Source organism: Sciurus carolinensis, chromosome X, assembly GCF_902686445.1.
Source record: "Sciurus carolinensis chromosome X, mSciCar1.2, whole genome shotgun sequence".
Lineage (NCBI taxonomy): Eukaryota > Metazoa > Chordata > Mammalia > Rodentia > Sciuridae > Sciurus > Sciurus carolinensis.
Genome location: NC_062232.1, coordinates 57,727,704 through 57,745,315, shown reverse-complemented (window position 1 = coordinate 57,745,315; position 17,612 = coordinate 57,727,704). Strand labels below are relative to the sequence as shown.

General features: G+C 36.5%; 1 pseudogene; it reads right to left on the bottom strand.

Annotated features, from left to right (window-relative positions):
- Positions 1–14,017: 14,017 nt before the first annotated feature.
- LOC124972501 (peptidyl-prolyl cis-trans isomerase FKBP1A-like) lies at positions 14,018–14,327 on the bottom strand (annotated as a pseudogene).
- Positions 14,328–17,612: the final 3,285 nt, after the last annotated feature.

The window sequence follows — 17,612 nt, the reverse complement described above, 5'->3', positions numbered from 1 at the left end:
TAGCTCAGTGGTTAAAAAACCCCTGGGTTCAATCTCTAGTACTAAAAATACCCCCAAAACTAAAATATAGAGAAAGGAGTTGAAAGGGTTTTGAAAATCATGTTAATTTTAAATATTATACACCATGAATACAAAAAAGGAGAAATGATACAAAACCCATTCTTGTAAGACTAAACTAGTATGATCAATCATTCCATTTTGCCCAGCACTATTTTGTTTTTAATATTAAAAGCTAAATTTAAGATATCTTTTATTGATTGTATACTAGGTTGATGATTTTTTCACCCTGATTCTAATAGTCTGTCTCCAGAATCACACTATAGAACAAGTTATATTTCAGAAACTTTCCATGAAAAGTGAATTATTCTTTATCTTTTTATATTACATTCATTATTTGAAAATAAAACAATATTACAAAACCATTAAATTAAAAAATTGACTTATCAGTTGTTTTTGGCTTTTAAATTTTTTGACATAAATATACTTTAATATTTTTATTTAGCCTTTCCTTTTACTATTATATTGCAAGCATTTTAACATTTCATTGACATGCCTGTCAATCTTTACCTTTGTGATTTCATCTGCTGCCTCAAATTTTAGAGAATTCTAATCCCCACAGATTCTTCTTAGTTTCAATTAAATAAAATGTCTCTTCCAGTCCCCTATCTCTTATCCTTTCCTTGACCTTTGCTTTAAACATTGCTTGTTATAGATAGACCCCACAGCAGATCTTTCTTTTAAGCCTGCAGCCCTTGTTTATCTCTTACATATAAAAGGATCAGATGAAGGGCAATGATATTTCAATTTATGAGTAAAGGTTAAAGAAATTGGGCTTGTTTGGCTTTGAAACTGGATTAGCTTATTGATGTGGGGAAGAAGAATGGAGGGATTTTAAATAAAAGACTTCCAAGTAGATGAAAGGATAGATAGTATTGAACTGTTCTCCATTTCTGTTTGAGAGTAAAAGAAAATGGACATGCTAGGGCAAGACAGATTTAGTTGTGGAAATATAGAAATGATATCCAGCCATCAGAATTAATATATTGGGTGCTATTATCAAGAGAGCCTTAAAAAGAATTAATTTTCTCTTTCCTTGAGTGCAAAACAACAGGCTACATAATAAAATTTTAAATATGTATAGCATTTTGCAGGTTACAAATGGTTCACCTCAATTATTATTATTTTTCTTCATAATTATTTCATTTGAACCTCACAGCAACCTTGTGAACTAGGTATTTTATACAGTTACTGTCAGTATTATATTAATTTATAGTCATTTAAGGAAGAGGAAACTGAGTATGAATTACCAAATTTCGAAGTTAGCAATTAGTACAAGTTGGTTATTTAAATAACTTTATTAGGTATAATTCACATACCATATAATTCATCCATTAAAATGTACAATTCAATTAAATGTTTTTTGTATATTCATACAGTTGTGCAACCATTACCACTATTTTAGAACATTTTTATCACCTCAAGAAGAAAACCTGCATACACTCCAGAATTTTTCCAGCCTTAGACAACCTTTAATCTACATTCTGTCACTATGATTTTCTTATTCTGACCATTTCATATCATTGGAATCATACAGTATATGGTCTTTTGGATTTTCTTACTTAGCATCATGTTTTCAAGGCCCATCCATGTTTAAGCATGTACCCACACTTCATCTCTTTGTATGGCTATATTACTGTATACCATACATTTTGTTTATTCACTTGCTACCTGATAAACATTTGGGTTGTTTATACTTTTTGGCTATTAAGAATAGTCACTTTTATAATATGAATTTCTACTTTTTGGCTGCTACTTTTTGGCTATTACTACTGTAATAGTCATGTACAGTTTTTTGTGAGGCCATGTTTCCTTGAAAACTTGAACTTAACCCCCATTTTTTGGTCATAGGTGAAATTCTAAGATGGTTCCCATGATTTCCATCTTTTACTATATATGCCCTGTATAATCCCCTCCTCTTGAGTGTGGGTAAGGTTTGTAACTCTGATGAGATATCACTTTTCTGATTTGATATTATATGGCAAAGGTGAAGAAATTTTTTAGATGTAATTAAGACTCCTAATCAATTGATTCTGAATTGTTGAAAAGGGAGATTATCCTGGGTGGACCTTTCCCAATCAGAAAAGTCCTTTAAAAGAGGTTACAGGCTTTTCCTGAAAGACAGATTCAAAGCAAAAGAGATTCTCTTCCTTGCCTGGGGGAGAATTATGTTGTTAATTATATATGAAGAGGGTTGTTATGGTTTAGGTGTGAGGTGTCCCCCAAAAGCTCATGTGTGAGACAATGCAAGAAGACTTAGAGGTGAAATTATTGGGTTATGAGAGCCTTAACCTAATCAGTGAATTAATCCCCCGATGGGAATTAACTGAGTGGTAACTGAAGGCAGGTAGGGTGTGGATGGAGGAGGTGGGTCATTGGGGGCATACCTTTGGGATATATATTTTGTCCCTGACAAGTGGAGTCCCCCCTACTCTCTTTCTCTCTCTCTCTCTCTCTCTCTCTCTCCCCCCCACTGTCCCTACTTCCTGATCACATGATGCATCACCTCGAGCCCCAAGGAATGCAGTCAGTGTCTTTGGACTGAGACCTCTGAAACTGAGCCCCCATATAAACTTTCCTTCTCTAAAATTGTTCTTGTCAGGTCTTTTGGTGGAAGCAGAGAAAAAGCTGACTAAAATAGGGATCATGTAGCAAGGACCTGAGGATTCTTCTAGAAGCTGACAGCAGTTCTTAGCCTACATCTAGCAAAAAAGAAGGATTATAGAACTATAACTACAAGGAAATGAGTTTTTACAGCAATCAGTGGGTTTTGGAGAGGGACTACATGACTCAGATGACACTGTAGCTTTGACTTTTTCTTGGTGAAATCTGAGTGGAGGATGTGGTTAAATCTGTATCCAGATTCCTTACCTAAAGAAATTATGAAATAAAAATATATGTGGTTTTCAGCCACTAAATTTGTGTTGGTATGTTATGCAGCAACATAAAGTGAACACAATGTCTTGGTGATTTTTTTTGTCATATCATTCACTACTGTCTCCATGTACAAGAGTTCCCTTCCTTCTCTATTATTAATACTATGTCATAATTATTTCAGTCACCTGGGTAATAAGAGGTCATTTTAAAAAGTCTGATTCTGACAGAGAGACTCATCAAACATAAATGAAATTATGGTTCTGATTAGCAAGACATCACAGAATCATGGGCTTTCATAGTTAGAGGGATCTTAGAGATGTTATATCAATAGTTTGATATAAATCTTCATCAGGCTCAGCTATATTAAAAACTGATATAATACTCAAGCCTATCTACCCCTTTGACAATAGTCTCATGAAAATAATTTCCCATAGAACTCTGATTTTTCTCATTTTCATTCTTTTACCCTACTTAGCTGCCGGTTACATCATTTTAAAACCACCACTCTGCTTTAAGGGAGAGTTTAAGATGGAAACTTTAAAGTAAGCACTGAGAGATTAGAAACATAATGCTGAGTTATAGCTTCATCATGGGTGTACATACCACACAGATAAGAAGACACATTTTCTCAGTTCACTGGCTCCTCCACATAAGAGTAAAACCATGTAGCTATAAAACAACAAACTAGATCTTCAAGAAACTTGAAATCAGAGTACACTTAAACATTCTCTTTCTCTCTCTCTGTTTTGCAGTGCTTAGGATTGAACCCAGGACTGTGCATGTTAGGCAACCACTCTACCACTGAGCTACTCCCCCAGTCAGAGTACACCTAGAAATATGTCTAAGGAATCCACTTGATGACTTTCTGAGCAATGGTATACGTGGTGTGTGGTGTTGTTGGGACTAATGAAACGTTAACTAACTCAGGCTGACTCCTTATTCCCTGGCAAGAGAGCAAAATCAAGGCTCAAAGGTGGTTTCAAAGGTTCATGACGATAAACCGGACCACCATCAGGGATTGGTTAACAACAGTTCCGTGAACATGATCAGCTCATGCTTGCCATATGGGACTCTCACCTGCGTGAACCCCCGTGACTTGCTGACCTTTAAGCTGACTGGTTCCCACCTAGCCCCCACCCTACATAAAAGCTGTGTGATTTCCTCAATAAACGAGTTCCTGCTGTGACTGGTCTCCCTGACGTGTCTGATTGTCCTCCGCCGGGAGGGCTGGGAGTGGGCGGTCAGTCGGCCCTACCTATCCTGGTCTGACCTTGTTGGGGAGTGTCCCCTTCCCTTGTTGCTGGTCGAGTAGGGCAAGGGGGCTTAAGACTCCGACATGGCGTGTTCAAAAAGAGAAGTTTTTTTTTTTTTTTTTTTTGGAGGGTGTCTTGCTATGTTGCCTAGGCTGGTCTTTAACTCCTGGGCTCAAGAGATCCTCCTGCCTCAGTCTCTTGAGTAGCTGGGACTATAAGTGTACACTACTGTGCCCCACTAAAAAGAAGTGTTCTTATTTTGCCACGTGTGTGGGGTCCCACAGTTCCATGAAAATTCCAACAAGATCATTACTCATTGAGGGAAAACTTGGTCATAGCTTTACAGTACACAGGAATACCCACGCTTTTAGACAGTGAAGATAGATTTGGCATGTTACATAAACTTTATGAGTGGTGTTGACACGTACATGAAAGGCAGCACAGTTTGTGTTGGCAGCACAAAATTTTGGGATCAGGCTTAGGTTTGAGTTTGTGCTCTGCTACTTACTGGGTGAGGATTCTTGAGCAACTTCCTTAATCTCTGCTGCCTGTTTTCTTCAGCAGAAAAGAAAAAGGGATTATTATATTACCTAACTCATATGACATTTGAAAGGACTATGAGAGATCATGTATATAAATCATGTGGCAAGTTCCTGCTACAGATTAAGCATTCCATTATTATTAGGTGTTATTACTATACCTGAGAAGGATTAAGATATGATTATTTTATGACATGCAAATGAACCAGCTCATTGATAAATTTACAAAAAGTATTTCCCTTGGAATTTAAGCAGACTAAATCTCAAAACATGTATTTTTAACATTTAGTTAAAAATAACTAAAACTTTGAGTTTTTTGTGATTAAAACACTTTGCTTTAGTGATAAGGAGCATGGGCTCTGGAGTTAGACCCTCTTGATATGGATGTCAGTTCTACCACTTCCAAGGTACTTGGGCATGCCCTGACATTCTTTTCCTTATTTGTAAAGTGGTGATAATAACAGAACCTAGTCTATATGAGCTTCAAAATTATTAAATTAGATGATACTAGTTGGAACACCTACTGCAGTACTTTAAACAAAATAAATGATCAATAAACGTCCCCCACAAAAGGTGGGGTGAAAAAAACAAATTTAAAACATCTATTTATTTTGCGCCATATTCTCTTGAAATTGTAATAGTAACAAACGTGCAAACATTCTTTGAATTTTGCTTTATTCAACATTATTTCATATATAGTCTTCCAAATATCAACACAAGTCTATTGTTTTAGTCAGCTTTCTCATGGCTGTGAACAACATACCTGGCAAGAACAATTTAAGGGAGGAAAAATTTATTTGGTCCTCAGTTTCAGAGGTTTCAGTCCATAGATGGCCAACTCCATTGCTTGGTATATTGATCCAATGGGGGAAGGGTATGGAGAAGGAAAGCAGCTCAGGACATGACAATCAGGGAGCAGAGAGAACTCGCACACCTGGGACAAAGTATAAAGTCCAAAGATAGGCCCCCGGTGACTTGATCTCCTCCAGCTACACACTACCTGCCTATAGTTACCACCTAGTTAATCCATTCCATTGGATTAATATACTGATTAAGTTAAAACTCTGGTAACCCAATCATTTTGCCTCTGAACCTTCATGCATTGCCTCACACATAAGCTTTTGTGGGATACCATGTACTCAAGTCATAATATCCATGCATATTTTTAAAAATTATTTGTTTTTTAATTTTTTACAGACTGCATTTTGATTCACTGTACACAAATGGGGTGCATCATTTTGTTTCTATGGTTGTGCATGATGTAGATTCATACCATTTGTGTAATCATACGTGTACATAGGGTAATGATGTCTCTCATTCCACCATTTTTCATACTCCCCTCCCTCTCATTTCCCTCTATATAATCTAAAGTTCCTCCATTCTTCTCTCACTCCCCACACCCTCACCCCCATTATATATCATTCTCCACTTATCAGGGAAAACATTCGGCCTTTGGTTTTTTGGGATTGGTTTATTTCACTTAGCATGATATTCTCCATTTCCATCCAATTATTTGCAATGTCATAATATTTTTCTTCTTTATGGCTGAATAATATTCCATTCTGTATATATAGCAGAGTTTCTTCTTTTTATTTTTATTGTATACAAATGGGATACATGTTGTTTCTCTATTTGTACATAGAGTCAAGGCATACCATTTGTGTAATCATACGTTTACATAGGGCAATGATGTTTGATTCATCATTTTTTTCCCTTCCCCCCCACCCCTCCCACCCCTCTTTTCCCTCTATACAGTCCTTCTTTCCTTCATTCTTACCACACTCCTTATCCCTAACCCTAAACCTAACTCTAAACCTAATGCTAACCCCTCCCACCCCCCAATATATGTCCTCATCCGCTTAGCAGCGAGATCATTCGTCCTTTAGTTTTTTGAGATTGGCTTATCTCACTTAGCATGATATTCTCCAATTTCATCCACTTGCCTGCAAATGCCATAATTTTATCATTCTTCATTGCAGAGTAATATTCCATTGTATATATATGCCACAGTTTCTTTATCCATTCATCAACTGATGGGCATCTAGGTTGGTTCCACAATCTGGCTATGGTGAATTGAGCAGCTATGAACATTGATGTGGCTGTATCTCTGTAATATGCTCATTTTAAGTCCTTTGGGTATAGGCCAAGGAGTGGGATAGCTGGGTCAAATGGCGTTTCCATTCCAAGCTTTCTGAGGAATCTCCATACTACTTTCCAGAGTGGCTTCACTAATTTGCAACCCCACCAGCAATGTATGAGTGTTCCTTTTTCCCCACATCCTCGCAAACACCTATTGTTGCTTGTGTTCTTGATAATCGCCATTCTAATTGGGGTGAGATGAAATCTTAGGGTAGTTTTGATTTGCATTTCCCTTATTACTAGGGATGTTGAACATTTTTTCATATATCTGTTGATTGCTTGTACATCTTCTTCTGTGAAGTGTCTGTTCATTTCCTTAGCCCATTTGTTGATTGGATTATTTATATTCTTCGTGTAGAATTTTTTGAGTTCTTTATAGATTCTGGAAATTAGCGCTCTATCTGAAGTATGGTTGGCAAAGATATTCTCCCCCTCTGTAGGCTCTCTCTTCACATTGCTGATAGTTTCCTTTGCTGAGAGAAAGCTTTTTAGTTTGAATCTATCCCAGTTGTTGATTCATGCTTTTATTTCTTGTGCTATGGGAGTCCTGTTAAGGAAGTCTGATCCTAAGCCAACAAGTTGAAGATTTGGACCTACTTTTTCTTCTATAAGATGCAGGGTCTCTGGTCTGATTCCGAGGTCCTTGATCCATTTTGAGTTGAGTTTTGTGTAGGGTGAGAGATAGGGTTTAATTTCATTCTATTGCATATGGTTTTCCAGTTTTCCCAGCACCATTTGTTGAAGAGGCTATCTTTTCTCCATTGCATATTTTTGGCCCCTTTGTCTAGTATGAGAAAATTGTATTTATTTGGGTTTGTGTCCATGTCCTCTATTCTGTACCATTGATCTACCTGTCTATTTTGGTACCAATACCATGCCGTTTTTGTTACTATTGCTTTGTAGTAGAGTTGAAGATCTGGTATTGCAATACCCCCTGCTTCGTTCTTGCTACTTAGGATTGCTTTAGCTATTCTAGTTTTTTTATTCTTCCAGATGAATTTCATAATTGCTTGCTCTATTTCTGTAAGGTACATCATTGGGATTTTAATTGGAATTGCATTGAATCTGTATAGCACTTTAGGTAGTATGGCCATTTTGACAATATTAATTCTTCCTATCCAGGAACATGGGAGATCTTTCCATCTTCTAAGGTTTTCTTGAATTTCTTTCTTTAGTGTTCTGTAGTTCTCATTGTAGAGGTCTTTCACCTCTTTTGTGAGATTGATTCCCAAGTATTTTATTATTTTCGATGCTATTGTGAATGGGGTAGTTTTCCTAATTTCTCTTTCCGAGGATTCATCAATTATGTACAAAAATGCATTGGATTTATGAGCATTGATCTTGTAACCTACTTTACTGAATTCACTTATGAGTTCTAAAAGTTTTCTGGTGGAATTTCCAGGTTCCTCTAAATATAAAATCATGTCATCAGCGAACAGGGATAGTTTGAGTTCTTCTTTTCCAATTCGTATCCCTTTAATTTCTTTGGTTTGTCTAATTGCTCTGGCTAGAGTCTCAAGGACGATGTTGAATGGAAGTGGTGAAAGAGGGCATCCCTGCCTTGTTCCAGTTTTTAGGGGGAACGCTTTCAGTTTTTCACCATTTAGAATGATATTGGCCATGGGCTTAGTGTAGATGGCCTTTATAATGTTAAGGAATGTTCCCACTACCCCAATTTTTTCTAGTGTTTTGAGCATGAAGGGATGCTGTATTTTATCGAATGTTTTTTCTGCATCTATTGAAATAATCATGTGATTCTTAACTTTAAGTCTGTTGATATGGTGAATGACATTTATTGATTTCCGAATGTTGAACCAACCTTGCATCCCTGGGATAAAACCCACTTGATCGTGGTGCACTATCTTTTTAATATCTATTTGTATGTGATTTGCTAAAATTTTGTTGAGAATTTTTGCGTCGATGTTCATTAAGGATATTGGTCTGAAATTTTCTTTCCTCGATGTGTCTCTGTCTGGTTTAGGTATCAGGGATGTGTCTCTGTCTGGTTTAGGTATCAGGGTGATATTGGCTTCATGAACGAGTTTGGGAGGGTTCCCTCCTCTTCTATTTCATGGAATACTTTGAGGAGTATTGGAATGAGCTCTTCTTTAAAGGTTTTGTAGAACTCGGCTGAGAACCCATCTGGTCCCGGACTTTTCTCTGTTGGTAGGCTTTTGATGACCTCTTCTATTTCATTGCTTGAAATTGGTTTATTTAAGTTGTGTATGTCCTCCTCGTTCAGTTTAGGTAATTCATATGTCTCTAGAAATTTGTTGATGTCTTCGAGGTTTTCTATTTTGTTGGAGTATAGATTTTCAAAATAGCTTCTAATTATGTTTTGTATTTCAGTCGTGTCTGTTGTGATGTTTCCTTGTTCATTCCGAATTATAGTAATTTGAGTTTTCTCCCTCTTTCTCTTTGTTAGTGTGGCTAAGGGTTTATCAATTTTGTTTATTTTTTCAAAGAACCAACTGTTTATTTTGTTAATTTTTCCAATTGTTTCTTTTTGTTTCAATTTCGTTGATTTCGGCTCTGATTTTAACTATTTCCTGTCATCTACTACTTTTGGTATTGGTCTGCTCTTCTTTTTCTAGGGCTTTGAGCTGTAGTGTTAAGATGTTTATTTGTTGATTTCTACTTCTTTTTTTGAATGCGCCCCATGAAATAAATCTTCCTCTAAGTACTGCTTTCATAGTGTCCCAGAGATTTTGATATGATGTGTCTTTGTTCTCGTTTACTTCTAAGAATTTTTTTATTTCCCTCCTGATGTCTTCTGTTATCCATTCATCATATAATAGTGTATTATTTAATCTCCAGGTATTGGAGAAGTTTCTGTTTTTTATTCTGTCATTTATTTCTAATTTCAATTCATTATATACCAGAGTTTCTTTATCCATTCATCTGTTGAAGGGCATCTAGATTGGTTCCACAATCTAGCTATTGTGAACTGAGCTACTATAAATATTGATGTGGCTGTGATTGCTGTTGAGGTAGTTCACTGAACTGCTTTTAGAATATTTGGGATTGTTTTCAAAATATACTATTACAGCTGGGCATGGTGGCACATGCATGTAATCCCAGAGATGTAGGAGGCTGAGGTAGGAGGATCGCAAGTTCAAGGCCAGCCTCAGCAATTTAGCAAGGCCCTAAGCAACTTAGTGAGACCCTGTCTCTAAAACAAATTAAAAATAAAATAAAAAGGGATCTATGGTTGCAGTTCAATGGTAGAGCATTTGCCTCACACGTGAGGCACTAGGTTCAATCCTCAGCACTACATACAAATAAATAAGTATATAAAAAAGATATCATGTCCATGTACAACCAAAAATATTTTTTAAAATAAAAATAAAAAGGGTTGACTAAGTGTTAAAGCACCCCTGGCTTCAATCCTCAGTACCAAAAAAATATGCTATTATGAATAACTTGTGTTAACATCTTTATGCCATTCACCTCATATTTTTTTAATTTTTGGACTGTATTTCCTTAAAGCATAAATACCAGATCAAGAAGTATGCAATTGAGTCAAGAGGGCTAACTTACAAGATGTAAGAAATGCTTCCCTGAAGTCTCTAAGCATATAAATAAGTTGAAGAAAACAACAAACCCCATAGTTTTTTTAAAAAAATGCATAGTTGAATATGAAAAAAAAAAAGGGTCTGTAGAAGTTAAAAATGAAAAGGAAACTCAAAACGAGAACAAAACCATAAACCAAGGTGACACTCAATGGCTCGTAGAGAGATCAGATACATATGTTAGATCAAGTCTGGAGTGTGTTTTTCTTGATAATATTAAGGTGTAGGCAGGGCACAGTGGCACACGCCTATAATCCCAGCAACTCAGGAGGCTGAGGCAGAAAGATCACAAGTTCCATGCTAACCTCAGCAATTTAGTGAGACCCTGACTCAAAATTAAAATTAAAAAGGCCTAGGGATGTACCTCAGTGGTAAAGCACCCCTAGTTTCAACTTCCAGTATAAAAAAATTAAGGTGTAAAGTAAAATCATCCTTTAATGTACAGTTCTGTAAGTTTTAACACATGTATACAGTACAAAACCACTACAATCAAGGTATGGAACAGCTCTATCATCTCCTAAATTCTTCCATGTTCCTCTGTAGTCAAACCCTTCCTCCATTCCTATATGGTGGGGACTTTAATGCCATGCTACATTGGGGGAAGGCCACAGACTCAGTGTATAAGTAATGAGATGCAAAAAGTTCTAGAAAACTCTGATCCTTTACATAGAGTACTCTAAGAAATTAATTCTCTGCTATTGGTCCTCTATGGAAAGCCTGCACTGTGTACAAGATCCATATAAATACTAATTATATGGTACGGAAAACCAAAGCTAATAAAAAGGAAAGAAAATTGGTCTCCATGTGGGCACAGTGGTATGTGTCCGTAGTTCTAACTCTTTGGGAGGCTGAAGACAGGAGGATGGTTTGAAACCAGGAGTTCAAGGCAAGCCTGAGTAACATAGTGGGCCCCTTGTCTCATAAAGAAAAAGAAAATGTGGTCTTAAACTGGGAAAGGCAAACACAAAACTATCCCATAGTGACACCTCCACAATCCAGTGTATAATCAGAATTCTTAGGGAAGTCACCTCTCTCTAAAGAAGAGATCATAACAAAAAATCAAAAAGCATACAAGGAATCTACCAAAAAATAAAGCCAGAGCATGTAGTCCTTAGCAATCTAATGGAATAATTTATCAAATTAGAACTTGATACTCACCTGAACTATTATGAGAAATTGAGGATGCAATAAGGATGTTTGAAGGCACCTCAAGATTCGAAGTTTACTTTGTACAGAACTTCAGCAAAAGAACTACTAGAGGAAGCAATTCAGCAAGATTTAAGTTCAAGCAGAAATAGGGAGTATGATGTAATTAGACAATGTGATCAAAGAAATCATACACTCACAGTGGGAATTAAGTATTGATTGTAAAAAATGATGATAATAGTAACTAATTTGAAGAGATTTATGGAACTAAAATGTAAACTGTAATAACATGAAAGAAGGGGAAAGTTGAAATTCTTAAGATATCTGTTTGTTTTGGAGGGGAAGCAGGAAGCTAGAAATGATACTTAACTTTAGACTCTGTTAGAAAATGTGTAGTATATGTGCACCTTTAAAATTATAAGTGCTGCCGGGCATGCCTATAATCCCAGTGACTTTGGAGGCTAAGGCAGGAGGATGGCAAATTCTAGACTAGCCTCTGGGGCTGGGATTGTAGCTCAGTGGTAAAGTGCTTACCTAGCACGTGTGAAACACTTGGTTTGATCCTCTGCATTGCACAAAAATAAGTAAATAAAATAAAGATATTGTATCCATCTGTAACTAAAAATAATTTAAAAAATGGTTAATCTGGACAGGTTAGTGAGCCTCTGTCTGAAGATAAAATAAAAAGGTCTGGGATGTAGCTCAGTGACAAAGTAAAGTGTCTCCAGTAACCAAAATAAATGAATAAGTAAATAAAATTATAAAAAAATGAATAATTGTTCACATTTTCTATACCTTTACTACTTATTTATGTAAGAGTAGCAAAACTCAATCAGTTCATCTGAGGGTAGAAGAGGAGGGGAAAATAAGCAAACAAAAACAATTGCAAAAATAAATACAAAATAACATGATATAAACAAGCTCGAATGTCTGTAATTAACATACATCTAACCCCCAGCATTGCAAACATAAATCAATAAAATAAAAATAAATGTAAATAAATCACAGATGTCTATGAAAAGAGACTCTCATATTGAGTATCTCAATATTCAGGTGTATGTTGCTTACAAAAGGCACTCCTAAAACATATCACGCAAAAAGGTTAATAATAAAGAGATAGAAGAAAAATACCTGATGTCAAAATATAACAATATAATTAACAGGCAAAGGAGAGTTTGTTACAAAAACTATTAACAAAAATAAGAGAAACATAAATATTTCTATTAACATAAATAAATAGACTCAATCTTTATCAGACAAGAAGATAAAAAGCTTACTGGATCATGATATAATTTTTTATACAATGACTGAATTTACTATTTTTAAAGTTTCTTTTTTGAGAAAAGAAAAGCCAGCACAAAGCACTTTTATTACAATAAAACTCATATGTGGTGTGGGGGAAGCAGGGGACAAAGCAATACTTTCTTTCACCAAATCACTACACAGGACAGCAAAAGGTAAGAAGAGACCCAGGAAACTTTATCAGCAGAGAGCCAAGCATAAAAAATAGGTGATACTGAAGCTTCAATGGCTAGCATCATTTTCTTAGAGAACACTGAAGGATTTGTCATGATGGCTGGGCTTTCATTGGGTATTAAAGTCTACAAACAGTACCCTCAATTTAAACTTTCAAATAAAAGTTCTTAAAATTTTTGAAGTGGAACTTGGATAATTACGGTATTACAAAAGTCCCAAAAATTCATTATAAATACCACAGGATGGGGAGAAATCAAAACTCAAACCCAAAACAAAATAAACCAGGTGTCAGAGGTCCCTGCTGACACAGGGACAAATACCTGTAGTGTCCTATATCACAGTGAAAATGATCTGCTTTCAAAAGAGTCAGGGGAGGGTGGGTGGGGCTTGCAGAGGAAAAGGCTCTCGCACTCACCACTTTGCTTTTTGCTAGGGCTTTTATTTTAACCCAAGGACATTTCTCACATTGGAGAATAATTCAGCCCTCAACAGCATCTCAAATCTGCTGTGGCTTTGCAGTCCAGCAGCAAAAATATTTACTACATAATAGATAAAAATTTTCATTCAAAAAATACAATAAAGATTCTTGCAACTCCCACCCCTCAACATCAATTCTATTCTAAAGTTAACCCATCACTTGTGCTTATAATACCTGTGAAGATGTCTAACTGGAAACCTAAATCCAAAAGACTGAATCTTCACCCCAAAATGAAAACAAAACGACTAACTTGAGGTTTATGTTTAGGTAAACACACATACACTCAGGAAGGGAAGATGAAATGGAGGTCTCAGAAGCAAAACTGAGAGATATAACACATTCAGTCTGGGTAGATATTTACACAAAGTGTAGTGAGACACCAGGAGAAACTCCCTATGGAATCATGTGCACGTGTCTGGAGGCACCAGATCCCACCATGGCAGATCCAACAACAGGGAGGAGAGGGAGGAGCCACTACTGTCACTCCAGTTTAAGACGCTCCATGTCCAAGACAAGACTTGCATGTGGTGGGATGATGCCTGGGTGCCCAGTGGCACCTTAAGCACAGTCTGGGGAGATAGTCACTTTGGCTCACTGACCTGCACTCATCTGGGCAACTCTTTCTTCCCAACCTCATATCACCTCCTGCTTGCCTAGCATAAATTTAAAGGGCTTGTTTCTGTCCCGGAAAAAATCAAATTTCTTTCCATCTTCAAGCATCCCGGTGTAGTGCACCACGCAGTTCTGCCCTCGCTTCCAGAAGGTCTCCTGGGAAAATGGTCTCCGCCTGTATTCCCCTGGCAGTAGCCGCAGGCGGTGTGATGGGCTGCTTGGACTGTGAGCAGACCTGATGACAGTTCTGAGGCTCTCTTTTAAAAACTGTTTTTCATTTATGTTCATAAAGAAGACTGACCCATATATTTTCTTGCATAGCCTTTGTCCATGCTTGGTATTATTTATACTATCGTCATCAAATATGTAGGACATCCAGATAATCATGGTGGGTTAATGAATCATTTTTATCTTCTCCTTTTTCCAGACTCCAACAAAATAACATAAAGGAATAAATCCATAAGGACAAGGAGACTAGGATTAGAGAGGGGTAACAGAGTTCGTCATCTAAATCATTATTTTTCAGTTTGAGTTTGGAAGGAAATATGATGAATTATTAAGATATGAATAAGCTGGGTTGTGGGGACATGGTGTCCATTATATTTTCCTTTGTAATTTTCAGCTATGATTAAATATTTCTTAAGGTCAAAAGTACATAAAAAAATAAAGACGTTATTTACAGAAAGTGACAGGTGCTCTAAAAATGGTTCTCAAACTTTAATGTGCACATGAATAACTTGGGGAATTCTTAAGTTCAGATTTTGAATCATTAGGTCTATTGTGAGGCCTGGGGTTCTGCATTTCTAAAAGCCTTTCAGGTGATGCCAATGTTGGTGGTCTGTGGGCCACACTTTTAATTGCAGTATTTAAAGGGAAATAAACAAGGCAATGTGATAGAGAGTGGCAGGTAGAGGGGCTGGCCTGTTTAGATAAAGTGCTCTCAGAAAGCTTCTTTAAGCAGAGGACATTTAAGTTGAAACCTGAATGGCAAGAAAAAGTCATTAACACATCTACAGAAAAGATGTTCCAGGCAGAGGGGAAAGTAAATACAAAAACCCTGAGGTGAGAATAAGTTCTTGTGCTTTCTAGAAAGAAAATCACTGTGGCCTTCTTAGAGTAGACATGTGTTTATTCCAAATTCAGGTGTAATTAAGTGAAAAGAGAACTACATTTGGAATTGTTAAGCCTAAGTTTGATATCCATCCTTTATTTATTTATTTATTTTTTATGTGGTGCTGAGGATGGAACCCAGTGCCTCACATGTGCCAGATGAGCACTCCACCACTGAGCTACAACCCCATTCTATTACCTCTGCCAAGTGACAACTTATCTCAGTGTTTCCTCATAAATATGACAATATTAGTCAATAACATCTATTTTCCAGGGTTGAGGTGAGGATTAAGTAAGCTATGAAAAAAGTCACTTTGCAAATTGCAAAATACTATCAATATTTAGGTATAATTATTACATAGATAAAAGTGTTATCATGTGATCTATAAAGCAGCTTTTATTGTGCTTCTTCATGTCAGGCATTTATGTGTCAAGTTGCTGCAGGCCAGGTTGGTCTGTCTATTGCTGATGTTCCCCAGCAATGTACAACTCTTGTTATGTTTTCTGTTATATTTCTATGTGCTCTAGAAATTTTCTTTGGCTTATTTGGTGAACAAATGTTTATTCCACTTTAGCTTATTATAGAGTAGCTCCTGAGGGGTTGTCTTACGAGAGGTACTACTTCTGTAAAAATATATTGACTACATTCAGAGACCTCACAACTGCTATTCATGTCAAAAATACCTATAGGTGATTCCAGTAAATCTCAAGTATTTTGAGAAATCATTTGTTGGATCAGGTGTAGGTATTTAAGAATTCTGAAGTCATTTCTGAATTAAAAATCATATGATTCTATATGGCCTCTAGAGACTTCCATTAAGTCTTGTTTTTAAGTACAGGCAACATCTTTTAGTGGATAGAACAAGATATTAACAGCCAGAACCATGGTTCTAATCTGGTGTCTATCACCACATAGCTTTGGTTCTCTTTATCTACTAGAAACAGGTAATAACACCATAGGAAACTGTTATTAAAATTCAGAAAACTGTCAGTAAGATCCAGCATGGCAAAGTGTGTTTCTTTCTTCTTCTTCTTCTTTTTTAAATCTTCTTCTGTTTTTGGTACTGAGGATCAAACCCAGGACCACTTTACCTCTGAGCTACATCCCTAGTCCTTTTACATTTTCAGACAGGATCTCACTAAGTTGCTGAGGCTGTCCTCTAACTTGTGATCCTCCTGCCTTGGTCTCCCAAATCACTGGGATTACAGGTATGTAACACTATACATGGCTAAAGTGTTTCTGAAAGTATAGAAAAGTAAGAAATTATTTTATATTGTATCTATCAAAATATTTACTGCATGGGTTCTTCTATTTTTGAAAAATTAGAGTATCACTGGATAATGTCTTACCTGGGTAGTAAGATTCAGTGACAATGTATGGTCCTAATAGAAAATTTTGGTAGGTTCTAGAATTTCTCTAATGTAGTTATTGTCCAACACAGAAAGGATGTTGAATATATAATTACTGATGACATATTCATTAATAAATGAGGCCCAGTATTGATTTATGGTCAACAAGGCAATAATAAGCTGGAAACACCCAACAAGTCACCAAGTCCTGTCAATTCTACCTCCTTAATATCGCTGGAATTGATTTACTGCCACTACTACTGCCAGATTCTGGCCTTTATTTTATGACAAAACTACTGCATTAACTTCAGGATTCCAATTTGCACTCCCTCCAATACAACCTTCCCACTTAAGCCAGAGTGTAATGGCCCTACAGATCTGATCATTCTACTCCCCTGATTACACCTCTTTACTGGCTGTAGGATAAAGCCTTAACTTCTTAGAATGAAACAGAAGGCCCTTTACCAACAGATAACTGTTCACCCAGGTTCATTTCCTACTACTTTGCCATACATACACCCCTAAACTGCTGAGTCTGAAAATGTTTTCTCATGCCTTCTTGCTTTTAACAAACCATCTTCTTTACGTGGAATTCCTGTCAATTTCTTCAATTTGAAACTCGATTCTTTAAATAACCAACTCAAGTATTCTCTTCCCTGGAAACCTGAAGTGTAATATGAATTTTGGAATAAAGTAAAGGTTGCATCCTGGGCATGCATATCCTTGGTCTTTCTTCATCAGACTTCTCAGTAATTCAAGGTCCTTCTACAAATTACCTGCCTGCCCCATGGGAAAGGTTTGACAATGTAGCAATGGATATAAAATTGCAACTGCCTTATTGTCTCCAGGGTTTCAGATAACTGTAAACATATTTTGACATTGTTTTGTTTGATTATAGTGGTAACAAAGGAATACAAACCTGTCTTTAAATATGTACATATGTGTTCAATTTCCCATTCCTCAGTCAGTCCAGCGATTTTTCTATTAGAGATTCTGCAGAACC